The following is a 27734-nucleotide window of genomic DNA, read 5'->3' as shown; positions in this document are numbered from 1 at the left end:
TAACAGGCTGGGGATGTGGCTCAAGCGGTAGCGCGCTCGCCTGGCATGCGTGCGGTCGGGGTTCGATCCTCAACACCACATACATACAAAGATGTTGTGTCCGCCAAAAACTGAAAAATAAATATTAAAAATTCTCTCTCTCTCTCTCTCTCTCTATCTCTCTCTCCCTCTCTCACTCTCTCTTTAAAAAAAAAAAGAGCCAGATAACAATAGCTGTCAGATAATAAGACTGGTTTTCGCTAAAAGAGATGAGTTTCTGAGGGTCAAGGGTAGAGAAAGACTTTTCATTGTATACCCTTTTATACCTCTTAAATTTGGAATCATATGAATATATTCCCTAGTCAAAAAAGTTTTGTGAAATTAAGTAAACTAATGTCTAGGCATTACAACTCATTTTTCCATTTTATCTATCCACTTTTACTGACCACCATGAATATAAGCTAATAAAAACATTTTAGTTGATAAACAGAGGACCCGGGTTGGGGATGTGGCTCAAGCGGTAGCGCGCTCGCCTGGCATGCGTGCGGCCCAGGTTCGATCCTCAACACCACATACAAAGATGTTGTGTCTGCCGAAAACTAAAAAATAAAATATTAAAATTTCTCTCTCTCCTCTCTCTCTCTCTCTCTTTAAAAAAAAAAAGTACAAATCAAGAGACTTCTTTAAAAAAAAAAATTCTCTCTCTCTCTCTCCTCTCTCACTCTCTCTTTAAAAAAACAAACAAACAGAGGACCCTAGGAATAAAACTCCTTGTCCAACTTTATGGAGAAGCATCATACAAGAACTTCCATGAGGGCTGGGGATATAGCTCAGTTGGCACAGTTGGCAGAGTGCTTGCCTCACAGGCACAATGCCCTGGGTTCAATCCCTAACACCAAAACAAAACAAAAAGAACTTCCATGAGGGCCACAGCAATGGAATTTTTCACTTTCCAACTTAAGAGTCATGTGGCCTCAGTTCTTAAAGGCATTCAGAGTATACATGTCAGAATGACAAACAAGTAAAATATATTGCAATTACAGGCACTGTTCAAAACATAAGGCTGATCTTTTCGTAAGCCAAACAGTGTGTGAATGGTCTGAAATTTTTCAAAATATCCCTTACAGGACAATATAAGATCCATAGCATCTTGAATTGGCACAATTTATTTGAGGAAATTGTGCTGTCAATACCAAAACTCTAAATGTAAATACCTCTTTGAAGCAGTAATTTCATTTCTTAGTTTATTTTAAGGACATAATTGCTTAACTGAATACAGGTGCAGAGTGGTAGTACATTTTTTCCATTTATATCTAACTGCTAAAATACTCATCAAAAAGGGACTGATTAGGGGCTGGGGATGTGGCTCAAGCGGTAGCGCGCTCGCCTGGCATGCATGCGGCCCGGGTTTGATCCTTAGCACCACATACAAACAAAGATGTTGTGTCCGCCGAAAACTAAAAAATAAATATTAAAAAATTCTCTCTCTCTAAAAAACAAAAAAAAAAATCTTAAAAAAAAAAAAGGGACTGATTAGAGCTGGGGTTGTGGCTCAGCAGTAGAGCACTCGCCTAGCACATGAGAGGCGTGGGGTTCGATCCTCAGCACCACATAAAAATAAATAAATAAAATAAAGGTATTGTGTCCAACTACAACTAAAAAAAATATTTTTTAAAAAAGGGACTGATTAGATTATATCTATACCACGTAACACTATACAGTTATTAAGAAGGACAATCAATAAACCTCTAGGTATTTACATGTATTTAAGACATAAAGCAGGCTACCAAAAAGAATAACTATGATGCAATATGTATGTGTGTATGTATGTGTACACACACATGCAGAGAGATGGGGGGGACAAAGTGTAAGGTTGCAATGAAAAGCATGAGCTCTGCTGGGTGTGATGGCAAAGGAAGCACACGCCTGTAACTCAGCAATTTGGAGGCTGAGGCAGGAGGATCACCAAGTTCAAGGCCAGCCTCAGCAACTTAGCAAGACCCTATCTCAAAATAAAAAATAAATAGGGGGCTGGAGATGTAGTTCAGCAATAGAGCACCTCTGAATTTGGTCCCCTTGTAACTAACACACACACAGCCAGCATGAGGTCCAGTGTTCAACAGGTCTAGGTTTGGATTTCTGCTCTCCTGCTTACTAGGTATAAAATCTTGAAAGTGGTATCAACCAGTATCTTCTTCTGTAAATGGGGTTAAAAACAACACCTAGTGGGGCTGGGGATATATGGTAGAGTGCTTACCTTGCATGCACAAGGCCCTGGGTTCAATCTCCAGCAACATAAAAAAAAAAAAAAAAAAAAAAAAAAAAACAATACCTATGCTAGGTGCAGTGGCACATGTCTGTAATCCATTGGCTTGGGAAGCTGAGGCAGGAGGATCACAGATTCAAAGCCAGCCTCAGCAACTTAGCAAGGCCCTAGGCAACTCAGTGAGATCCCGTCTCTAAATAAAATACAAAAAAGGGCTGGGGGTGTGGCCCAGTGGGTAAGTACCCCTGAGTTCAATCTATCCCCGCCCCATACCAACAAAACAAAACAGCACCTACTTTAAAGAACTGTTCTAGGAACCACATAAAACTAATAAATGTTAAACACGGCCTAGTGCACACTGCATAAAAACACCCAGAAAGGGGCTGGGGCTCAGCAGTAGCACACTTGCCTGGCATATGTGAGGCCTTGAGTTCGATCCTCAGCACCACATAAAATAAATAAATAAATAGAGGTATTGTGTCCAACTACAACTAAAAAATAAATATTAAAAAAAAAAACCACCCAGAAAATGCAAGTAATATTGATCTCTGGGTAGTGAGTTTGAAGTGATTTTTATGCTTTCTTTGGACTTTTTTGATGGCGTATTATTTTGTTTATTATAGCTCTAAGGCGTGTGTGTGTGTGTGTGTGTGTGTGTGTGTGTGTGATGCTGGGGATTGAACCCAGGGCCTTGTGCATGCGAGACAAGCACTCTACCAACTGACCTATATCCCCAGCCTTTATTTTGTTTATTATAATTAAGGTGAGGGAACACACTAAGTGTTCATGACTGGGTTCAATACACACACACACACACACAAAAAAAAAAAATTAAACAGATTAAAATAATTCAAGCTGTACAGAGGAGTATAGAGTGAATAAATACCTTTTCCCCCTACCCCTAGGGGAGATACTTTTTTAAAAAATTTTTTTAGTTGTAGATGGACACCTTTATTTTATTTATTTATCTGTTTGTTTGTTTATTTATTTATGGTGCTGAGGATCGAACCCAGTGCCTCACGCGTGCTAGGAAAGCTCTCCACCACTGAGCCACAACCCTAGACCCTAGATACTCGATGCATATGCAAAGATTAATGTATCAGCATGGCTCCCTTATTCCCTTATGAATAAAAAAAAACTCAGATAAAGTGCACTATATACCATTCTACGCCTTACTATATAGATCTCAGAGAAGCCCCTCTCCTTAAAAAAAAAAAAAAAAAGCTGGGTAAATGCCATGGTATGGTTGTCCTCTGTTAAGGGACCTTCAGATTGGTTCTTGTCTTTTGCTGCTGCAGGGACTATCCTGACATACAGCTTTAGGAAAGGTGAAGTGTGTTGTCAAGATACATTCCTCAAGGTAAAAATGCTAGGCGTGTGCCTTTTTGACAGAAGGCACCATCTTGCCTCTTCCCCAGACCACCCCACTTGTGGCTCTTCAACAGTGTACCCACTCCCTGCATGACCTTGACAGACAGACAGACCTTGCTTTGAACACCCACTAAGATATGAGTGGAAGAGCATTCCGGCCAAACATTCTGGTTTTCCATGTTTCTGGGAAAGAAATGAAGTTATTTTTCTGCTAAAAATTTACACCGCAAGAAACTTAAATCAGCTAGGTGTGGTGGTGCATGCCTGTGTTACCAGCTGAGGCAGGAGGATCTCAATTTCTTTCTTTTCTTTCTTTTTTTTTTTTTTTTTGTGATGCTGGGGATTGAACCCAGGGCCTTGTGCATGTGAGGCAAGCACTCTACAAACTGAGCTATATCCACAGCCCCCAGGAAGATCTCAATTTCAAAGCCAGACTTTTTTTGAGGGGTGGAGGGGGTAACCTGGGATTGAACCTAGGAGCACTTGACCACTGAGCCTCATCCCCAGCCCTATTTGGTATTTTATTTAAAGACAGGGTCTCACTGAGTTGCTTAGCACCTCACTTTTTTTTTTTTTTTAACATTTATTTTATTTATTCTTATGTGGTGCCAGGGATCGAACTCAGTGCCTCATGCATGCTAGGCAAGTGCTCTGCCACTGAACCACAACTCTGGCCCCTAGCACCTCATTTTTGCTAAAACTGGCTTTGAACTTGTGATCCTCCTGCCTCTGCCTCCAGAGCTGCTGGGATTACAGACATGCTCCACGGAGCCCAGCTTTAAAGCCAGACTTAGCAACTTAGTGAGACCCTGTCTCAAAAAATTAAAAAGGGCTGAGAATGTGGCTCAGTGGTAAAGCACCCCTGAGTTCAATCCCTAGTACCAAAAAAAGGGGGCACGTAATTAATGTGATGCATGGCTCTTATTTAGGGCCCCTTTTTGGACTGATCTTGATTCAAATAAATTACAAAAAATATACAATATAATCAAGATTTGAATACTAGGTAGTGAATGATGTTAAGGAATTAATTATTTTTTGAGTTCCTGATTTACTTAGAGCTTTATAGTTATACATAATACATAGTAGTTGAGTTCATCTTAATAAACTCATATGCACATGGAATTCTATTTCAGTTCATGAATCATGAAATCCCCTTTTCCCACTCATCTTCCCCCGACCTGACCCTGTGTTCCCTCTTCTATTCTACTAGGCTTCCTTTCGTTCTTCTATTATTTACCTTTAGGGATTAATCGATGTTATTTATTTATTTATTTTGTACTGGAAATTGAACCCAGGGTGCTTTACCACTGAGCTAAATCCCCAGCCCATTTTTCTTTTATTTTTTTGATTGAACCCAGGGCCTTGTGCATGCGAGGCAAGCACTCTACCAACTGAGCTATATCCCTGGTCCCCAGCCCATTTTTATTGTTTGCTTGTTTGTTAATTTTGAGACAGGTTCTCACTAAATTGTTAAGGACCTTGCTAAGCTGCTGAGGCTAATTTTGAACTTGCAGTCCTCCTGCCTTAGCCTCCCAAATTGCTGGGATTAAAGGTATTTGCCACAGCACCTTGCCTTATTGTTTTGTTTTAGGTTTCATTTGTTTGTTTTTTTGCAGTACTGGGCATTGAACTCAAGGCCATATGCATGCTGGGCACACATCTATCACTGAGCCATATCCCCAATCTTCATTGTTACTTTTTGAAATGTGAAAATAGTTCATTTATTTAGTTACTGGGGATTGAACCCAGGGGTGCCTAGCCACTGAGCCACATCCCCAGCCCTTTTTATTTTTTGAGGCAGAGTCTCCCTAAGTTGTTTAGGGTCTCACTAAGTTGCTGAGGTTGGCCTTGAACTTGTCATCCTCCTGCCTCAACCTCTAAAACCACTGGGATTACAGGTGTGTATCACTGCGCAGGCCAAATAGTTTTATTTTTTTAAAAAAAAATTCTTATCTTTTTAAAAATTTTTTGTTAGTTGTAGATGAACACAATATCCTTATTTTTATTTATTTATGTATTTTAATGTGGTGAGGTGATTGAACCCAGGACCTCACACATGCAAGGCAAGCACTCTACCACTGAGCTACAACCCCAGCCCGAAGGTTCTTATCTTTTTAAGAGATAAATAAATCACTTTCAAATAAAGTTATATGCTGTCTACAATTTGTTTCAAAATAATCAGGGGTGGAGTGAAATGGGAGGTTACAGGGGAAAGAGGGCTGTGATGTGCCGAGCAGGGAAACAGGCTCATGGCTCACTATGCTACTCTACTTTTCTGTACGCTGGAGGAATTACCCTCTGACTAATGGCTTTTCATTTAAAATTCTTTTTTAATTATAATTTTAAAAATCCCACACAAGCCAAGCATGGTGACATGTGCCTGCAGCCCCTGCACTCAGGAGGCTGAGGAAGGTGGACTGCTTGAGCCCAGAAGCTTGAAGCTAACCTGGCCAACACACCAAGGCCCCATCACACACACACAATATATATATATATATATATATATTAAAAAGATAAACTTAGGTCTGGGGTTGTGGCTTAGCGGTAGAGCACTCGCCTAGCACAAGCGAGGCCCTGGGTTCAATCCTCAGCACCACAAAAAAATAAATAAAATAAAGGTATTGTGTCCAACTACAACTAAAAAAAATATATATATATAAAAGATAAACTTAGGGGCTGGGGTTGTGGCTCAGAGATAGAGCACTTGCCTAGCATGCTTGAGGTGTTGGGTTCGATCCTCAAAAATAAAGATACTGTGTCCACCTATAACTAAAAAATAAATATTAAAAAAAAAGAAGGGCTGGGGATGTGGCTCAAGCAGTAGCGCGCTCGCCTGGCATGCGTGCGGCCCGGGTTCGATCCTCAGCACCACATACAAAGATGTTGTGTCCACCAAAAAAACTAAAAAAAAAATTAAATAAATATTAAAATTCTCTCTCTCTCTCTCTCTGCCTCTCTCTCTCCCTCTCTCCCTCTTTCTTTAAAAAAAAAAAAAAAAGATAAACTTAGTAGGGATGTAGGGGTGGGGATGTGGCTCAAGCGGTAGCGCGCTCGCCTGGCATGCGTGCGGCCCGGGTTCGATCCTCAGCACCACATACAAAGATGTTGTGTCCGCTGAAAAACTAAAAAATAAATATTTAAAAAAAAAAAAAAAAAAAGGATAGGGATGTAGTAGCTCTGTGGTAGAACAGTTGCCTAACATGTGTAAGGCCCTGGGTTCAATTTCCAGAATCACAATCAATCAGTAAAAGATTTTTGTTGTTGTTTTGAGATGGGGGTCTCACTATGCTGCCTGGGCTAGTCTTGAACTCCTGAGCTCAAGTGATCTATCTCCCCCCATCAGACTCTTGAGTAGCTGAGGCTGAGGGTACATGCCACTGTACCTGGCCTCAGTATGAATATAATAAACAGTATCCAAGTGTATACTTAAAAATGAGAAGAGAGTAGCTGGGCAGGTGGCTCATCCCTAGAACCCCAGCTGCTGGGGATGTTGATGTGAGAGAACCATTTGAGCCCAGGAGTTCAAGACTAGTCTGGGCAACATGGTGAAACTCACACAGATATACAGACATACATTCACATTGTTGTACACCAGATCTCTAGAACTTTTCACCTTTAAAATTAAAACTTCATCCCTATGAAACAACCCCCCATTCCCTCTCCCTCCGGCCTCTGGTAACAACACTATTTCCATAATTTTGACTATTGCTCTGGATGCCTCGTATAAGTGGAATCATACAGTATTTGTCCTTTTTTTTTTTTCCTTCAGGACAGGGGATTGAACCCGGGAGTGCTGTTCCACTGAGCCACATTCCAGTCCTTTTGTTTTTTTAAGATATATTTTTAGTTGTAGTTGGACACAGTACCTTTATTTTATTTATTTTTATGTGGTGCTGAGAATGGAACCCAGGGCCTCATGCGTGAAAGGCAAGCTACCACTGAGTACAACCCCAGCCCTCCAGTCCTTTTTATTTCCTATTTTGAGACAGGGTCTCCCAAACTGTCAACCCAGGCATCCCTCCTGCTTCAGCCTCCCATTTGTCCTTTTGTGACTGGCTTATTTCATTCAGCATAACATCCTCAAGGTCCCTCTATATTATAATATGTGGCTGGGATTTCTTTCTTTTTAAAGCTGGATATTCCATTGTGTGTATCACCACATTCTCTTTGTTCCATTCATCTGTCTGAACATCTGGGCTGCCTCCGCCTCTTGGCTCTTGTGAATAATGCTGCAGTAAAAAGGGTGTGTGCTCTGTGGCTTTTCATTTTAATGAGGCTGCCCCTGGCTGGGCGGAGAGCTAAGGCAAAATCTACAATGGGAAGGTGGCCCAAAGAGCAAAAAAGAGAATCAGACACATTGCCATTGAAACCCAGCTCTCCTGTTCCTAACTCTGAGACTCCATGCAAGCTCCACTCCCTTCTAAGCTACTTCCTGGTGTGCAGACTGGGAACAACACTAACAACCTGCACCTAGGAGCTGAGTAAGAAAGGCACCAGGGTCTGACCCACCGGAGGAACTTTCTGCCCTGACCCAAATGGCAGGGAAAAAAACACCTGAGGCTGGGACAGGTAAATTGCCTGGGCCCAAAGTTAATCAGCTACAAAGAAGCCAAAACCAGGGGCCAGCATCCAAAGTCCATGGTCTTTTTTCCACAACAGCATGTCCCTAAGTGTCTGTCATCTGACTGTCCCTTCCAAATTTCTGCCATATAGTAGTCTTTTTATTTTTCCTCCCCTGACCCCAAGTTCTAGGGATTGGATCCAGAGACTCATATATGCTAGACAAGTACTCGCTCTACCACTAAACTACATCCCCAGCACTTTTTGTTTTTCGGAGGGAGAGGGGATGAGGCAGTACCAGGGTTTGAACCCAGGGGCGCTTAACCACTCACTGAGTCACATCCCCAGCCCTTTTTGTTTTTTATTTTGAGACAGGGTCTCACTAAATTGCTGAGGCTGGCCTTGAACTTGTAATCCTCCTCCCTCAGTCTCCCAAATTGCTGGGATTATAGGCATCGGCCACTGCATCTGGCCCCAGCACTTTTATTAACTTTATTTTGTAGAGACAGGGACTCATTAAATTGCCCAGGCTGGCCTGGAATTCATGATCTGCCTATCTCAGCCTCCTAAGCAGTTGGGATTACACATGTGTACCATGGTGCCAGACCTGTACTAGTCTTCAGGATTTCTTTTCTTTTTTTTTTAATATTTTTTTTTAGTTATACATGGACACAATATCTTTATTTTGTTTATTTATTTTTATGTGGTGCTGAGAATTGAACCCAGGGTCTCTCACGTGGGAGGCAAGCGCTCTACCACCTTGCCACAACCCCAGCCCTTCTTTTCTTTTTTAAAAGAAATAGTATCATTACCATGAATGAAATAGTACCACTTATACATAGAAGCTAATTGTGAAAATAAAGTTAAGCACACACATCAATGTTACTAAAGTCTAGTTAACTACCGTAGCTTCCCTAAGACCTGGGTTAAAAAGGAGGTTTGAGGCTGGATGCGGTGGCATACACCTGTAATCCCAGTGGTGCACGAGGTGAGGCAGGAGGATCAGGAGGATCTCAAGTTCAAAACCAACCTCAGCAAAAGTGAGGTGCTAAGCAACTCAGTGAGAACTGTCTCTAAATAAAATACAAAATAGGGCTGGGGATGTGGCTCAGTGGCTAAGTTCAATCCCCGGTACCAAAAATAAATAAATAAAAAGGAAGCTTAGCAAGTGTTAAGAAATAGGCAGGGCTGGGGCTGTGGCTCAGTGGTAGAGCACTTGCCTAGTATGTGTGCGGCACTGAGTTCCATCCCCGGCACCAGTACAAAATAATCAAATAAAATAAAGGTGTTTTTTTTTTTTTTAAAAAAAGAAATAGGCTGCCAGGGCTGGGGGTGCAGCCCTGGGTGAGCACTTGCCCAGCATGAGCGGGCCCTGTATTCCCTCACCAGCACAGCAAAAAACTTTAATGATTAAGGGATCTAATTTAAAGAAATCATCAAAAATAGAGAAAGTTTTACACAAACTGGATAATTATAAAGATAACCATAATTAAAATGTTCCCTGTAGTGTTATTTATAGTATTTAAATGTTGAACATTGTCTGACAACAAAACAGGGGAATAGATAAGAACTATATACCTATGAGAGAACTATATTTAGGAATATACTTGTATATGTGCAATAAAAAGGTAAGAGTGATTATTGCTGGGTAATGGGACTTCAGGTGAATAAACTTATTTATATTATTTTATTAATTTATTTTTGCAGTACTGGGGACAGAACCCACAGGTGCTTTACCACCTATACTACATTGCCAGACCTTTTTATTTTCTATCTTGGGCCAGGACCTCACTAAATTGCCCAGGCTAGCCTTGTATTTGTGATCCTCCTGCCTCAGACTTCAGAGTCAGCTGGGATTACAGGCATGTGTCACCATGCCTGGCTGAATCTTTTTTTTTTTTTTTTTTAAGAGAGAGAGAGAGAGAGAGAAAGAAAGAGAATTTTAATATATATATATTTTTTGGTCTTTTTCGGTGGACACAACATCTTTGTATGTGGTGCTGAGGATCGAACCCGGGCCGCACGCATGCCAGGCGAGCGCACTACCGCTTGAGCCACATCCCCAGCCCCTGGCTGAATCTTATTACTTCGATCTTTTCAGGATTTTCCTCACCTTTCCTCAATGGAATAATAATTACTACTTTATAAAGAAGGAAAAATTCTATTTTAGAAAAGTCAATAATTGAGGAACTAACGAAGTGAAAATAATGGACACAGTTCTTAGGCTAGAATCTAACACCTTATTGCAGATCTTGCAAAACCAGGATCTGCTTCCACCACATACTACCTTTTTGCGGTTATCTTAAGCAACTTAAGCTGACATATTACCTTGTTGGGTGGAATCTTTTATGATTTACTAGCTAGATTTTTTTGCTTAGGTTCTTAAAATGTGTTATAAAAGTAACAATCTCTGCAATTCATGAAGCTGCTGGAGATCATTCTATGAGCTTTTAGTTTCCATTTAATTTATGTCAAACACAAAAGCCCAAGCAAACCTTTCCCAAAACCACTACTGAAGGTGACATGAAGGACCCAGGGTGGATAAGAGCGTGTTCATGGTCCAATCCCCCAAATCTCCGACAATTCCTAAATTCACTTGGACCCGCTTCCATTCACATGCTATGTTCACCTTGTGAGAAAATGCAAGAGCTGCAAATATCTTGCCAAAATGTTAAAAATAAAACCACACCCCCAGGCCATTATCACTGGTTCACTCTTCAATGCAAATTATGTTTTAAATAAATCAGCATACTAAAGATAGATCTGCCTGTGTGTGAAGAGCTCAATGGCCACAATCAGTGTGACAAAGTGAGGAGGCACAATGTGTCACCACACTGTGAGCCTTAAACAAGAACACTCCAAGCTGCAGTGTAGATGTGTGATGCTGATAAGATGAGCAGAGTGTAACATCCCCTGAAGGCCAAGAAATATGCTCAAAGAGCCTCACCCACAGGTCTGGGAAAAAACCCAGCATGAAGTCACCTAGGGACAAGAAAATATCAACTCAAGGCTCAATCTTTTAGGCGGGGCTGGAAGGGCCTTGCAAAGGACTACCCCCATGTCACTATTTTGTATTTATAAACACAGAGATAGAAACAGACAGATATTGAGGTCCAGAGAGGTTGAGTTATTTACTCCAAGGCACACACCAAGTGGCAGAATTGCTACTAGAATCCCACCTCTACCCAGGACCTATTGCCTTTGGACCAGAATCAAGAACCCATTTAAGGCTGACTCAGAATAAAAGCTCACTGGTTCCCGCCTGGAGTAAGACCACTATCAAGTGTGAGAAGTAGGCTATCTTACCAAGTTGGCTAACTGTGGCCTCTTTAGTCAAGTCATTGACACCCATCTTTACGCTAAAATAGTGTAAGGGTTTTCCCCTTGCTTTCCTCATATGTTCTTTGAAGTCATTTTTGCATCAGCACTTAAAATTAGTCACAACATCAGGATGTGTCACCACCCACATGAAAAACAGGTGGGGATGGTGGGGTGTAGCTCAGAGGTAGAGTGCAGGCTCAGCACACACGAGGCCCTGGGTTCAATCCCTAGTACCAAAAAAGAAAGAAAAATAGATGAACAAATAAGTGGTAGAAAGAGAAATGAACTTGGAGTCCGCCGACATGGGGGAGTTATTTGACTTCTCTGTGTCTCTAGTTTCCTCTTCTGGAAAGTGGGATGAATGGTACCTGTGTTACAGGGCTACTGTGAGGACTGAAGGCGCCAACATTTGAGGAACAATGCCGGGTTAAATAAATGTTAGTGACTCACATTACTTTATTGTCATCATCACTGGCAAATCCTAGTTTTCCATCTGACTACCTAGCTAACGTTAACATGCACAGAAAACATCTGGAGATTTTGGTAAAAACAGGCAGACCTGTTTTTATTAGAACTAGGCCTAGATTGATTGATTTTCTTTTTTTAGTACCAGAGATTCAACCCAGGGGCACTTAACCACCAAGCCACATCCCCAGCCCTTTTTATTTAGAGACAGGGTCTCAATGAGTTGCTTAGGGCCTCCCTAAGTTATTGAGGCTGGCTTTGAACTCACAGTCCTCCTGTCTCACCTTCCGAACTGATGGGATTGCAGACATGTGCCACCATGCCCAGCTTTAGATTCTGCATTTCCATTAAGGTTCCAGAGACATGGGTACCCCTGTCACACAGAACACACTCTGAGCAACAAGTATCTATCTAACCCAGCACCTACAGGTACTTAATATTATTGACAAACAGGAATGACTTTTATGCATTTCGATGTTCTCATCTGTACATGGGACAATACACACTGCACATGATTTTGACTGACTGCAAACAAAGCTATATGAGTGGCAGTGGTCAGACTACGGATCTCACCATTCATAGTGTTGAATTTACAACACCAACATGCCAAATTTACAAGTACGATTATTGAAACACATAAAAGTGAGGCTTGAATTCTCTTACTCAGGATAAGATACTCCATTCAAGGATCCTCTAGGAATACTGGCAGAACACAATAGTTTTTCAAAGATTTCCAAATCAGAAGCCCTGAAACTTTAGAATCACCATTCCGTGGCCAGGGAAGATCCGCTTTGGCAGGGAGGGTATGGCCATTTGAGGCGCTGGGAGTGAAACCTGCTAGTGATCCTACTCTGCTTCCCAGAGCTGGCAAGCCTCCTTCCAGCCTCCAGTAGCCAAGAATGGAGTCAGGGCAGCGATGCCAACAGCATGAGACAGATGGGCACCGCCCTGGCAAAGTCCACGCCTGCCACTCCACAAGCTGGCAAAGAGCCAGATTGGGAGAAAAGCAGAGCTGATGGGTGGCCAAGGTGAAGGCTTAGGTCTGATGTGCCTGGCTCTCTTTCCCAGCCGAAGCTGGGATTTCTTGCCCCACAGATTCTGAGGTATGACATTCACAGCTGGTGCCTTTCCTCTGGAGAATTCAGAGGGAACACAGCCAGTCCTTCTTCAGGGCACCTCCCCCAAAAGTTCTACGGTCATTTTAGAGGCAGATGGTACCTCCAACATCTACCTAATTCCTCAGACCAAAGACCCAGGAGTCATATGAAATTCCTCTCACCTCCTACCCCATCCTACTAAAAACATACCCCTCCATCCTTCTTTTCCACCTCCACTGCCACCATCATCTCACACCTAGCCTCCCGACTAGTCTCCTGGCTGCCACTCCAATGCCCTCCAAAATTCACCAGGCACATAGAGGCCAGGGTTTTTTGTTTGTGGTGCTGAGCATACAAGGCAGGGCACCAGGCATTCCATACACACTCTCTACTGCTCAGTTACACCCCAGCCCTCAGATTTTTTTTTTTTTTTTTTTTTGGTGTATGTGTGTGTGTGTGTCTGTGGCACTGGAGAGAGAGCCCAGCGGCACTCTACCACTGAGCTACATCCCCAGCCCTTTTTATTTTATTTTGAGATGGTCTCTCTAAGTTGTTGAGGCTGGCCTCAAACTTGCAATCCTCCTGTCTCAGCCTCCTAAATCATCAGGATTACAGATCTGGACCACCATATGCAGCCCACAGGGAATTAAAAAAAACAAAAAACAAAAAAAACCTAGATTATGTCACTCACCATCCCAAAGGCCATCACTCATCCCCACTGTTTTCAGAAGAAAATCCAACTCCTTACTCCAGCCTACAAACAAGGTCCTATATAACCTGAGACACCCCCACCATCATCCACCATCTCTCTTCTCTCGCCTGGACTCACCCACTGCAGCCACTCTGGCCTTCTTGCAGTTCCTGGAACTGACAAAGTCTGTTCTCACCTCCGAGCCTTTTCGCTGGCTGCTCCTTCTGACACATCTTCAAATGGCTGGCCCCTTCCTGGGAGCAAATCCCAGCAAAAAATGTCACTGCCTTACCCAATTAAAGTAGCAGTGTCCCCAGTCCCCCAGAGAAGGCAATTTCTATGCCATGACCACTCTTGTATTGTTTCAGAGCACTTTTTCCTACTCCAATGACCTTGTTCATTGGCTGGTTTATTTCTCCGTTTGCTGCCACTAGAATGTAGGCTGCACACAAAAAAAGGACCCCTCTACCTTTCTACCATCATTTCCCCAAGTTCCCACAGGGCTGGCACATGCCAGATGACAGTGAATGTGGAATGAAGCCGAGGGAGCAGCATGGCTAGTGCGTTGAACTTGGAGTCAGAAGACCTGGTCTCCACATGAAGGGGCCACTCCCTAGCTGCATGGCTTCTTTGGGTATTTTTAATATGCTTTCAGTTATAGGTGGACACAATATCTTTGTTTTATTTCCGTGTGGTGCTGAGGATCAAACCCAGTGCCTCACGCGTGCTAGGCAAGGGCTCTGCCCCGGAGCCCCAGTCCCAGCCCTAGCCTCTGCATGGCTTCTCTTACTCAGCTTCCTTGACTGTATCATGGAGATCTTAGTCTGCACCTCATCTTCCTTGAAGTTGGTTTCTTCGTGGTACGGGGGATAAAGCCTGGGACCTCGCGCATGCTAGGCAAGTGCTCCATCACTGAGCTACATCCCCAGCCCTTCTTATTTTTGGGTGTTGCTAAGTTGCCCAAACTGGCCTCGAACTTGCCATTCTCCTGCCTCAGCCTCCAGAGTGGCTAGGATTATGCAAGTGCCACACCAGCATAAAGGACTACTAATAAAACCAAATAAGTAACAGCACATTTAATTTTTTTTTAAATATTTTTTTAGTTGTTGATAGACCTTTATTCTATTTATACATGATACTGAGAACCGACCTGGTGCCTCACACATGCCAGGCAAGTGTGCTACCACAGAGCCACAGCCTCAGCCCAAGGCACATTTAACTTTTTAAAATCATTAGGCACTGGAGAGAAAGCACTGTATTGTTAAAGATCTAAGAGAAGGCTCTTTTCCAGGGACCAATTAATTAGTGGATGAAAAGGCACAGGGAGGAACCCGAGGCTTCTCCCCCAGCCCCCTAACAGAAGTCTCTGGACACAATAGAAGAGATGTGAATCTCCAACTTCACTCTATGATTGGAACAAACACAATATAGGAATTCATTTAAAGAAGTCAAATCATGCCAAATGCCAGTAAGCTGTAAACTATGCTTCGGGTTCCTTGAAGGATATGGAGATGGAATGTCCTCCATGTCTCTGGCACAGAGGGATTTAATAAACATTTACTGAATTTAGGTGTCAAGCTACCAATCCTGGCATCCTCCCATCAGCCTTCCCAGTTCTCTGCAATCCATTCTGGCACGGAAGGGCCGGTCTTGGGACAACCCTGTAATAATACCGACATACATAACGCAGTGATGACTACTGTTTCATGTTTGCAATGACCTTGAGAGACTGACAGACCTGGCATTATCATCACATACTTTAATCATTCACCAACTATAAATAGAATATAAAGTATAGTATTAGGGCCATGTTAAACCCAAATAATGACAGTTAACAATGACCACACATGCAGGCACTTTACATGGATTAGGCTCAAATAAATCTTAATAGTCTTGCCTTATCCTCATTTTGCCATTGAGAAAACTATACCACAAACTGTGAAGTCAACTGCTCAATGGTACAGGGGAAAACTGTGATTTTAACCCAGGCAGCCTGAGGGCAGGTTTTTCTTTTTGTACTGGGGATTGAACTCAGGGATGCTCAACAACTGAGACACATTCCTAACCCCTTTTTGAATATTTTATTTAGAGACGGGGTCTTGCAGAATTGCTTAGGGACTTACTAAGTTGCTGAGGCTGGCTTTGAACTCGTGGTCCTCCTGCCTCAGCCTCCTGAGCCCCTGGGATTACAGGTGTGCACCAACGTTAAAAGGCGGGAGTCTGGGCTAGGGAATATAGCTCAGCTGGTAGAGTGCTTGCCTGGCATGCACGAGGCCCTGGGTTCGATCCCCACAAGGAAAAAATAAATAAATAAATAAAAAGCCAGACCTGAAGGCAGCTTTTAACCACAACTAAACAGCAGGCCTCTAAGGGCCTTCAGGATCATCTAGCTGACTGCTACCATTTTAAAGAGGAGGAGACGAAGGAGCATAGTTTAACCTTCCAGCTCTTTTTTGGATGTATCTACTTAAATAAAGCTTTATTTACAATCTTATTTTTGGGGTTGGGGATGTGGCTCAAGTGGTAGTGTGCTCGCCTGGCATGCGTGCGGCCTGGGTTCGATCCTCGGCACCACATACAATAAAGATGTTGTGTCTGCCGAAAACTAAAGAAAATAAATAAATATTAAAATTCTCTCTCTCTCTCTCTCTCTCTCTCTTTCTCTCTCTCTTAAAAAAAAAAAATCTTATTTTCATGCCATTGGAAGAAAAGCCTGTAGCGAAAGCAATTAGAAGTGACAAAAGAATATACCCTTGTGGCCTTGTAACAGCTACAGTTAAGTTCTTTTTTTTAGTTGTTGATGGACCTTTATTTCATTTATTTATTTATTTGTGGCGCTAAAAATGGAACCCAGTACCTCACGTGCTAGGCAAGCGCTCTATCACTGAGTCACAACCCCAGCCCATACAGTTAAGTTCTTAACAGTTAAGAAAGCAGAGGATAAAATACAGGATTTAGCCAGGTACAGTAGTGCCCAGCTATAATCCCAGTTAGTTGTAAGGCTAAGGCTGGAAAATCTCAAATTCGAGATCTGCCTCAGCAATTTAGCAACACCCTGTTCTCAACATAAAAAAAATAAAAAGGCTGAGGATGTGGCTTAGTACTTAACTGCCCCTGGGTTCAATCCCCAATGTCATAAATAAATAAATTAATTTAATTAGATAAAAAGGGCCAGGGATGTAGCTCAGTGATAAGAGTGCTTGCCTACCATGTATGAGGTCCTGAGATCACTCCCCAGTAAAACACACACACACACACACACACACACACACACACACACACACAAAGGATTTACCTGGAAACATGTAAGGGCTCCATCACATAATAGGCATAAGATTCTTAGACATGTTATTTGAATTTCTTTTTCTTTCTGTTTTTGGTACTGGGGCTAGACTCAGGGCTGCTTTTCCACCGAGATACATGCCCAGCACTTATTTATTTTGAGACAGGGTCTCACTAAATTGCTTGGGCCTTGCTAATTTGCAGAGGCTGGCCTCAAACTTGTAATCCTCCTGCCTCAGGCTCCTGACTTGCTAGAATTTCATGCATGTGCTACTGCAGCCAACTCTCATTTGATTTTCTCAACCATGTTTCTAACCTGCAAAATGGGGATGACATCACCAAATACTTGACAGTCTATGTAAAAATTAAGTGAGATAATATATCTGAAATGCTCTTTTTAATTATATACTTACAGATAATTATTACTGTTTTAAGTATTTCCCCAAAGATATATACATATTATGTATATATCTTTGGGGAAATACTTAAAACAGTAATAATTTATATATATATAAACAACATTTTCTTCTAAAATGACCAAAAAGGCACAAGTAGAAAATATGACCATAACACAAACCATCTATAAGAACTTCATGTCACTACTTGCAGAAACCTTCTGCGCTCTAAGCAGAACGGAGAAGTAAAACTGGGGCTGGGAGGATGTCAACAGTGGTAGGAATACCTACCTATATGAGCTGGCACAGGGCAGGCCTAAATCCTACCTGTCGCAAAGTGCACTTCCCATGTGCACACTGGCTGACATACCTGTCTCACTGGATTCCCACAGCAGTCCAACATCCCATTTTGGAGATAAGGAAAAGAAGGCTCACGGAGGTTACCTTGCCCAAGGCCACGGTTACTAAGTGGAGATGTAGTCTCAAATTCAAGACACTCAGACTTCAAACAGGACTCTTGGCCCCACACTAGGGCGCCCTAAGAATTCTCGCTCTTCCCACTTAGGGCACTTTCACGTATGCGTCTCATCTTAGTTAACTGAGCACGGTGTTAGGAACCCATTAGACAAACAAGTCAACGGAGGGCAAAGCAAGGAAAGGACTTGCCCAAGGTCACACAGCGAGCCAGGGACAGCGCCCAGGTGGTCCCCCAGGCTCTTGCTCCCCAGTCATCCTTCCGAGACGGGTCCCTGACCACCGGCCCAGGCCCTCCTGTGGGACTGTGACCCTGGGCGGCCAAGTCTGGGGGGGTCGGGCTGCGACCCCGCCTGGGGGAGGAGCGAGGACTCCAGGACCGCCGGAGGATGCCCGGAGGCAGGGCAGAGGATGCTCAGGCTCGCGGGGCAGCAAAGCCGGGCGCGGGCGCCGTGTCTGCCGCCAGGCGGCCGCAGGGATCGGCCCGGCGGACACCGGGCCCCTCCGGACTCACCTGCGGCCCGAGCCAACAGCGGGCGGCGGCGGCGGCGACGGCGGCGGCGGCGGCGACAGCGGCAAATCCCGGGCTCAGCCATTCCCCACTGCCCCGGATGGGGAGAGACCGCGGCCGCTCACTTCCTTAGCAACCCGGCTCGGCGACCCACTTCCTTAGCAACCGGTGTCAATTTCAATAACTTTATTGGGACACGCGCAAAGCCAGGGAAAGCCTGCCGGCCGGGCGGGGCGGAGTGGGGCGGGGCGGGGTCTGGGCGGCGCCTTGCGGCGCCCGCGTTTCCCCAGCCCCGGGAGCCGGAGCGGCTCCGCGCGGGGTGGCTGGTCAGCCCGCCGGCGTCCTGCGCCTGGCCTGGGGTCTGGAAGACGGAATGCACTGCACTGCCTGGGTCTCGCCATGCCGTTCCTGCCGCCTCTGCACCCTTCCTGGAGCGCTGGGACCTGAATGATCCGACTTGTGTCTCAGATTGCCCCTGAGCAGCTTCCTCGACCCTTCACTCCTCACCTCCAGCATTCCCAGGTCCCTTCGTCTGCCTCTCGATATATCTTCTATTTCTCCATCTTCAGTGGCGCCGCCCCAAGCAAGGCTAGGCACTGTCATCTGTAGCCTATCTGCTTCTATTCCTCCTGCCCCGCCAAACCATTTTTCACGATATGCTAGAATAATGCTGCTAAAAGCTAAACCGATCATAGCAACTCCCGGATTAACACTAATTATTTTTAAACATTCATTTTTTAGTTTTCGGTGGACACAACATCTTTATTTTATTTTTATGTGGTGTTGAGGATCGAACCCAGCGCCCCGCGCATGCCAGGCGAGCGCGCTACTGCTTGAGCTACATCCCCAGCCCACTAATTTTTTGGGGGGTGGGGACTGAACAGGGGGAGCTTTACCACGGAGCTACAGAACTACATCCTTAATCCTTTTTTTTACTTTTTTTAAATTTTGAGTCAGGGTCTCACTAAGTTGGTGAGGCTGGCCTATAACTTGCAATCCTCCAGTCCTGATCAGCCTCCTGAGTTGCTAGAATTTCAGTCACGTGCCACTGTGCCTGGCTCCTGTTTTTTAATATAGTAGCAGTATATTAGTATATAGTACCAGTGGAGATGTAGTCTCAAACTCGAGACCCTCAGACTTGTGAGTTTCCATTCCTGTGATACTTATGGTTATCTATCGGTGAGGAGTTCTGCTTCCTCACATGTTGAAGTTTAAAGGAGTGGAGGCAAGCACATAAAGCAGGGGTTATTTAAAAAGGGGTACCACAGACTTCTCCAGGGAGGGAGAAGGGGGCCATAGCTGGTATCCTGGTATCCCAAGAAGCAAGGTGAGGTCTTCTCTTTTTGTAAATCCTAGGCTTCCTTTGTTCTAAGGACACCTTAACAACCTTATAGCTTCCTGTAGGGAGGTTACCTTGGCAACAGGTTGGTGCTGGGGCAGGTTCTTGACAAGGGTGGAAGAAGGGCTCTGAAGGAATTAACATTTCAATCCTTCAGGGGACAGTCTCCAACTTCCCGGATTCACTCAAAATTGGCCTCCTGGATCTGCCCTGACTCGATTTACCTATCTATGCTGACTGCCTGTCTAATTCTGGCTTCACCTGGAATTTCTTTCTCACACCTTACCTGCTTTTCCATTCAACCTGGATGGTGGGGCATTTATTACTCAGAGAAGAGTTGCTTCAGCAAAAAAAAATAGAGAAAGGACTTTCTGGATTCCTAAGTCTGAATGGGGATGAAGAAGTCTTGAAAAGTGAGAGCAAGGCTTCCAAACCTTCCAGTTCTGAAGATTCGCTCCATTTGTTAAAGAGAAGAAATGTTGAGAGTTTAATAGTGGGAAAGACACCAGGGAGAAGTGGACAAGGGGACCCAATCTGGAAAGATCAGGTGGACCAGAGCGGAGACCCTTCCCTCTGCTTCCCCTAGAGAAACTCCACCCTATAAACGAGGTCTAATTCCAGTGAGCATCTCATGTCATTTCACCAGAAACTACAGAAACCAACCCAGACTAATGGTAGTAGAAAAAGAATTTGTTAGCGGGGCAATGGGAAGTCCACAAAACTACCAGGAAGTTCCTGATGCACTCCCTATAGGATTGACAAATGGCAGATGTTTTGGTTCCTGTGCCAGGGAAAATCACCAAGTTTTCTTTCTTCTCTGACATTCTAGAGCAGTGCTGACCTGTCCTGGTTTCTAGAAGTGGCCAGGAAGGACAGAGTTCAGGTCATGTGGGACCACATGGTACTGGGCCGGTCCCTTGGGTTCACCAAATGCCCCAGCTTTCACCAGGTTCAGGTCATTTGACCATGGACAGTGTCTCAGCACCGCCCCGCAACATGCACGCAACATGCACGCAACCTCCCCACATTCAAAGATGGGTTGAGCCGGTCCACATGCACATCTGCTTGCAGTAGAAGCTGTAAAGGCAAATATCTGACCCTTTGAGCTTCTAGCTAGGAGGGAAATTCTGCCTTCCAGGCATAAACAAGGATTCCCCAAACACAGGAAGGAGGTTTTGCTGCTGGGCAGGAAAAAGCCATCCCATTTTAACCAGTTTTCTGTCCCCTTTGCCAAGGAGTGGGTCAGTCCTGCACCTCATAGTTACTCAGGGAGACCCTCTCTTCCAAAAAGCAAGCATGTCACCCAGTGACCTAGCCAGGACAAAGTATACTGTGTTGTGAAACTGCTTGATCCCCATCTGCTTTCTCCTGTGGGGACACCCCAATTTTAGTGACCAGGGATAGCCTAATCCCCTGTGATAAAGGAGGACCACTGGATACCTGGGGATTGGGAGGCAGCAGGGGAAAATGGGAAGGAACCTGTTGGCACTGATTGAAGCCCAAACCAGGAGAAACGCATAACGCAGACCAGAAACCCCTGACTGGCTTTACTATGACCTTGCTTACAGAAAGGAACTCCTGATGGACTCCCTATAGAGCTGACCAATGACATGGATTGGCTTCCCAGGCAAGGGTAAAATCACTAGACTGCCTCCTTCTCTGACATTCTAGAAGTGCTGCCACTCAACAAATCTTTCTACCATGATGGTGTCTGCTAGACACCAGTCACATGTGGCCATTGAGCATTTGAAATGAGACTACTGAGGAACTGAATCCTGTTTACTTAATTTAATTAATTCATGTCTAAATCATCACCTGTGGCTAGTGACAACCATATTGGACACCACAGCTCTGGGCTATGAAAAATGACAAAGAGGAACTGTCAGGTCCAAAGAGACTTGGGTTTGAATCCCAGTTCCATGCCTCACCAGCTAGCCGAGTGACCCACTCACCGCAAGTTACTGACCTCATTAGACTCAGTTTTCTCATCTGCGAAATGGAGCTATAAATGCTACTATTCAGGTTTATCATGAGGATTGAATAAGATACAGCCTGGGACAATGCCTGCCACCTAATATGTGTCCCACAAATGGGAGATTTCTTTCCTTCCTTTATTGGGTGGGACCGTGGTGTCCTCCAGGGAAATAATAATTGCGAATGTGAGGAGTCCTTCTGGTGAGAGCGTTCAGGCTTCTTGGAAATTTAATAGTATTGGGGGAAGAGAACTGAAAGGGGCTGTGTAAAAAAGACTGCAAAAGGAATTATTTATTAGAATACAAGGAGGTATCCCAGAGCCCCTTTCAGGAAGAAACAAGATGCTGTATTTGGGTGGAGGCCAAGCACCTGAGACACACTTGATGGTCTTGCTTGGCTGCATGCCCAGGTTCCATATGGATGAGACTCAGGGACCTGAGGGAGGCTCCAGGCTGGGAATTGAGCTAATGGTTTCTAAATTCACATCTTTGATGTTTCTGAAGAAAGCCAGACAAGAGTTGGCTGCTAATTGCTTCCTTCCCAAGCACTTAAGGGCTATGTGACCTTGGGCAAGTTAGTTCACCTCTCAGACCTCATTTCCCTATTTGCCCCTTTGCAGGGTGGCTGTGAGGATTTGTCCAAGAAATGAGTGTGAAAAACTGTCCCAGGTGTAGAGCATGTTAATGGCGAGGGATGAGAGAGCAGTGACATTAAAATCTTAGAGCCAGAAGGAGGCCATAGAAGAACTGGGACTTGTACCTGAGTCTCTGGACTGGGTTTCGTGTTAACTTGTTTGGATCCTCTGTGACTGGCCCACAGCAGCACACAGCACACTTATTATAAAACATACATTATCATCATTCACGTCTCAAATTCACAGATTTTTTTCAAAGCATAAATCAGTGTTGGCAAGGATAGACAGAAGAGTGTTTTTATCCCACTGATGATGGAGTGAGAAACTGCACAAATCGTAAGGAAAATTATCATGATGATTAATAAGCATTTGAGTCAGCCCATTCCACATCTAGGAACAGATTTTGAGGAAACAAGGAAATATGCTCAAAGATGTAGGCGCATGCATATTCATCTCGGTTTTGTTTACAACAGGGAAATATTATGTCCAACGTGAGGGAATGGATAGCTGAGTTGAAATGTTGGTGAGGGGAAATACCATATTGTCATGGAAAATGTTGTTTTTTGCCAGGTATGGTGGCACATGCCTATAATCTCAGCAGCTCTGGAGACAGACAGGAAGATTCCAAGTTCACAGCCAGCCTTAGCCACTGAGGTCCTAAGAAATCTCGGGAGACTGTCACACACACAAAGAGTGTGGAGGGGGAGCTGTGGATGCGGATGTAGCCCACTGGTAAAGCACCTCTGGGTTCAATCCCCAGTATGTAGGGGAAGGGGAAGGGGAAAAAAAGAAACACTTTTGAAGAGCATTCAATAATATGGGTAAGTATTCCTGAAAAGCCCCATTTTACAGAAGAGAATTGAGCCTCCCATTATCCAGTGAAAAGGTCTCAGAGCCAAATTCAAACCTGTTCTAACTCAACTTCAGAGCCTGTGACTTTGGCCTTTTTGGAATTCACAAACTGATTGTGGCCAGCATCTACCCACAGTTGCGTTTTGTTTGCCCTTCCCAGTGTTACAAAATTGAGACTAAATAAAAACCAGGAGATGTCCCATAAAAACTGGGATTTTCAGCTTCTCTTGAAAAGCCCAGATCTAAAGACCTGGCTACATTCTACCAACGTCCCCACTCGACAATAATTAGCTGGAGGGTAACAATAGCACCCCTTACGCTTTACAGAGTAAAGGATTGCACATTCACTCACCCTACCCCAGCACCAATCCCTGCCAAACCTGCCTCATTCCCTCTCCTTGCCTGTCTGGCCCTTGGAGACATTTGAGTTTGTGGATCTGGGGTCTGTACATTCCAATGGCCAGACATGCCTTACTGAACAAACAGGCTGACAGAGTCGTTGGAGAGGGATTTCAAAACCCAGTTGGGGAAGTGGATCACATAACATATGTAATTCCTTCCATTCCTACAAAGGCAAATACTTATTGAAGACTTTGCAGCCTATATTTTTAATAACTAACTTCCCCTCTGGTCTCATCTTACTATTTCAACTTTTCCTTTCCCATCACCTTGGTTTCTTGATATATTTATAGATTTTAAATCATATTATTATACTGTGTGAATTCTTGCAGACTTCCTCAAGTTCTTTTTGGAGTTAGGCCTGGGAAACAAGTAAATCTATATGTTAATATTTGCTTTAAGGGCTTGGTTTTTAGGTACTGAAAAGAAACAACAACAAAAAATAATAGCCAGGAGCAGTGGCACACTCTTGTAATTTCAGCAACTCTGGAGGCTGAGGCAGGAGGATTACAAATTCAAAACCAACCTCAGCAATTTAGCAAGGTCCTAAGCAACTTAGCAAGACTCTGTCTCAAGGTACAAAATAAAAAGGAAGGGCTGGACATCATGGTTTATAGCATTATAATTTACAGTAGCTAAACTGTCAAATCAACCTAGATGCCCTTCAATAGATGAGTGGATAAAGAAACTGTAGTATATTACACAATGGAATATTACTCAGCAATAAAAGAGGTAAATGGATGCAGGTAAATGGATGGAGTTAAGAGAATATCATGCTAAGCAAAGAAAAATGTTTTCTCTGGTAAGTGGATGCTGATCCATAATGGGGGGGATGGGATGAGTGGAGGAATTTTGGTTTGGCCAAAGGGGACAGAGGGGTGGGGAGGGGGCATGGGGAAAGGAAAGATAGTGGAATGAGACATTATTACCCTAAGTACATGTATGATTGCATGAATGGTGTGACCCTACTTTGTGTACAACCAGAGAAGTGAAAATTCGTGCTCCATTTGTGTACAATGAATTAAGAGCATTCTGCTGTCCTGTGCAATTGATTAGAACAAATAAATAAACAATGAAACATTTTTTTAAAAAAGGAAGGGTTGGGGATGTAGCTCAGTGATAGAGTGTCCCTGGGTTCAATGCCAAGTATTTTTTTTTTAATTGTAAATTGCAACTGACAAGTTGTCTCAATTTCCCTACAATGCTCAGGCTCAAGGAGAAAAGGACAGAAGGAGTAAGAGTGTGGATGTAGCACCTTGAGTGGGTTCCCAGCTGCTCCCCATCCGCCATCTTAGGAAAAGCAGCCTCCAAATGTCATCTCCAACTCTTTTTTTTAAGAGAGAGTGAGAGAGGGGGGAGAGAGAGAGAGAGAGAGAGAGAGAGAGAGAGAGAGAGAGAGAGAATTTTTTAATATTTATTTTTTAGTTATCGGCGGACACAACATCTTTGTACGTGGTGCTGAGAATCGAACCCGGGCCGCACGCATGCCAGGCGAGCACGCTACCACTTGAGCCACATCCCCAGCCCATCTCCAACTCTTAAAATAGATTTTTAGATTCTATAACTAACGGAGGCAGGGTTTTTTTTTTTTTTTTTTTGTACTGGGGATTGAACTCAGGGGTATTTGACCACTAAGCCACATCTCCAGCCCTACTTTTTTTTTTTTTTTTTTCAGAGTGGAAAGTAGAAGTTTATTAAAGGACAACAGAAAAGACTTCTCCTTTGGAAGAAGGGGACCCAAGAGGTGGAATACCCTACTTTTTTTTTTAATATTTATTTTTTAGTGTAGTTGGACATAATATCTTTATTTTATTTATTTTTATGTGGTGCTAAGGATCAAACCCAGGGCCTTGCACTTGCTAGGCGAGCGCTCTACCGCTGAGCCACAACTCCAACCCAACCCCTATTTTTGTATTTTATTAGAGACAGGGTCTCACTGAGTTGCCTATAGCCTCACTCAGTTGCTGGGGCTGACTTTGAACTTGAGATCCTCCTGCCTCAGCCACTGGGATTACAGGCCTGCCCAGCTAACTGAGGCAGTTTAAAAATAAAAATACCTACAGATTCCTTGACATCCCTTGGAGGAGAATGTCTTTTTTTTTCCTTGAATCTTTTTTCTTTCTTTCTTTCTTTTTTCCCCTTCCTTCCTTCCTTCTTTCTTTCTTTCTTTTTTAGTTGTAGATGGACACAAAACCTTTTATTCATTTATTTATTCTTCTATGGTAGTGAGGATTGCACCCAGTGCCTCAGGCGCTAAGCAACTGAGACCCTGTCTCTGAATAAAATACAAAATAGGGCTGCGGACATAGTTCAGTGGTTGAGTGCCCCTGAGTTCAATCCCCAGTACCAAAAAAAAAAAAAAAAAAAAAAAGAAAAGAAAAGAAAAAGAAGAATAGAGTATGGTAGAATTGACAATATGACTTCCAAGTTTGGGTAAAAAAGACATAGGTCTGGCATGGCACAGTGGCACATGCCTGTAATCCAATTGACTCAGGAAGCTGAGGCAGGAGGATTGCAAGTTTGAGGCCAGCCTTATCTACTTAGCAAGACTCCATCTCAAAAAATAAAAAAGGAGGGCTGGGGATATAGCTCAGTTGGTAGAGTGCTTGCCTTGCATGCACAAGGCCCTGGGTTCGATCCCCAGTACCACATACAGAAAAATAAATAGATAAATATCCAGATAGATAGATAGATAGATAGACAGACAGACAGACAGATAGAGAGCTGGGTACAGTGGCTTCTGCCTGTAATCCCAGTGGCTCAGGAGGCTGAGACAGGAGAATTGTGAGTTCAAAGCCAGACTCGGCAACGGCAAGGCACTCAGCAACTCAGTGAGACCCTGTCTCTAAATAAAATACAAAATAAGGCTGAGGATGTGGCTCAGTGGTCAAGTGACCTGAATTTAATCCTCAGTACCCCCAAAAAACATAAAAAAATAAAAATAAAATAAAAAGGGCTGGAGATGTAGATCAGTGGTAGAGTGCCCTGGGTTCAATCCCTAGTACTAGGCAAGGAGGTCAGGGACATGGGGAGGAGACACACAGCACTGTCTGTTTTTTCTGGAATATTCTCTCTCCAGATGACTTCTCCTGGAATACTTCCTGTTGGAACTTAGCAACCATCCTGTGAGGGAACCCAAGCTACACTGAGGCCATTTGTAGTGTTCTAGTCAAAGGCCCTCGCTAAGCCCCATATTTTAGTCATGCTGTGTCCTGTACAATTTTCTGACCCACCAAATCTATGAGCAGAATATAAGCCTTGTTTCTGCCAATAAGTTTGGGGTGGTTTGCTATCTAGCAACAAAATGTCAAAATAGCAACCCAAGAACACAATGTTATTGCAAATGATTTAAATCATATGGAAAAACAGTATAAAAATGGTAAGTTCCCTTTCAAAATATGCCTACTGGACTAGGGCTATGGCTCAGTTGGTAGACTGCTTGCCTCACATGCACAAGGCCCTGGGTTTAATCCCCAGCACCACAAAAAAAAAAAAAAAAAAAACGAATGAAGAAAATAAAATATACCTGCCATTCCATCTCCCTCTCCAGGAGATAATATAACAGTGTCCTTCTAGATCATTTTCTTTTTTTTTTTCTTAACAGCTGCATGTCACTCAGCTTAAGAACTTCTAGCATAGTCAATTTTTTTTAAAGAGAGAGAGAGAGAGAGAGAGAGAGAGAGAGAGAATTTTTAACATTTATTTTTTAGTTTTTGGCGGACACAACATCTTTGTCTGTATGTGGTGCTGAGGATCGAACCCGGGCCGCACGCATGCCAAGTGAGCGCACTACCACTTGAGCCACATCCCCAGCCCCCAGATCATTTTCTATATTTTTACATATGTATGTATAATAGAAACATGTAGGTTTTGTGTTTCTTTTTTATTTAAATGAGAATGTCTCAGTGATCTCTTTAAATTTACAGAAGAACTTGAATTTGGTAATACATTAACATGGGCGATAGCCAGCTCTAAGTTGGCCCTCAGTGACCTCCCTCTTGTATTCAAATCCTTGTATGGACCCTTGTCACTCTAAACCAGCATTGGCCTACATGATCACACGCAGAAACAATGCATGGCAGAAATAATGCTATATGCCACTCCTGAGACTAGATTATAGAAGA

At 43.5% G+C, this 27734-nt stretch overlaps 1 protein-coding gene and 1 non-coding gene across 2 annotated transcripts in view; one reads left to right on the top strand and one right to left on the bottom strand.

Annotated features, from left to right (window-relative positions):
- The window catches only part of Kif3b (kinesin family member 3B), a 41771-nt gene extending 23251 nt beyond the window's left edge, over positions 1-18520 (bottom strand). Inside the window, exon 1 of the mRNA XM_076851683.1 lies at positions 18416-18520. The gene's annotated coding sequence lies outside the window, so the exon portion shown is untranslated. The remainder of the gene's footprint in view (positions 1-18415) is intronic.
- A 7668-nt stretch (positions 18521-26188) lies between these two features.
- On the top strand, positions 26189-26262 carry Trnaa-ugc (transfer RNA alanine (anticodon UGC)). The gene has a single exon. It is a non-coding gene; the product is annotated as a tRNA-Ala (tRNA).
- Positions 26263-27734: the final 1472 nt, after the last annotated feature.

The sequence above is a fragment of the Callospermophilus lateralis genome, chromosome 3 (genome assembly GCF_048772815.1).
Source record: "Callospermophilus lateralis isolate mCalLat2 chromosome 3, mCalLat2.hap1, whole genome shotgun sequence".
NCBI lineage: Eukaryota > Metazoa > Chordata > Mammalia > Rodentia > Sciuridae > Callospermophilus > Callospermophilus lateralis.
The sequence above is the reverse complement of the archived record's forward strand: the minus strand, read 5'-3'. Positions and strand labels throughout refer to the sequence as shown.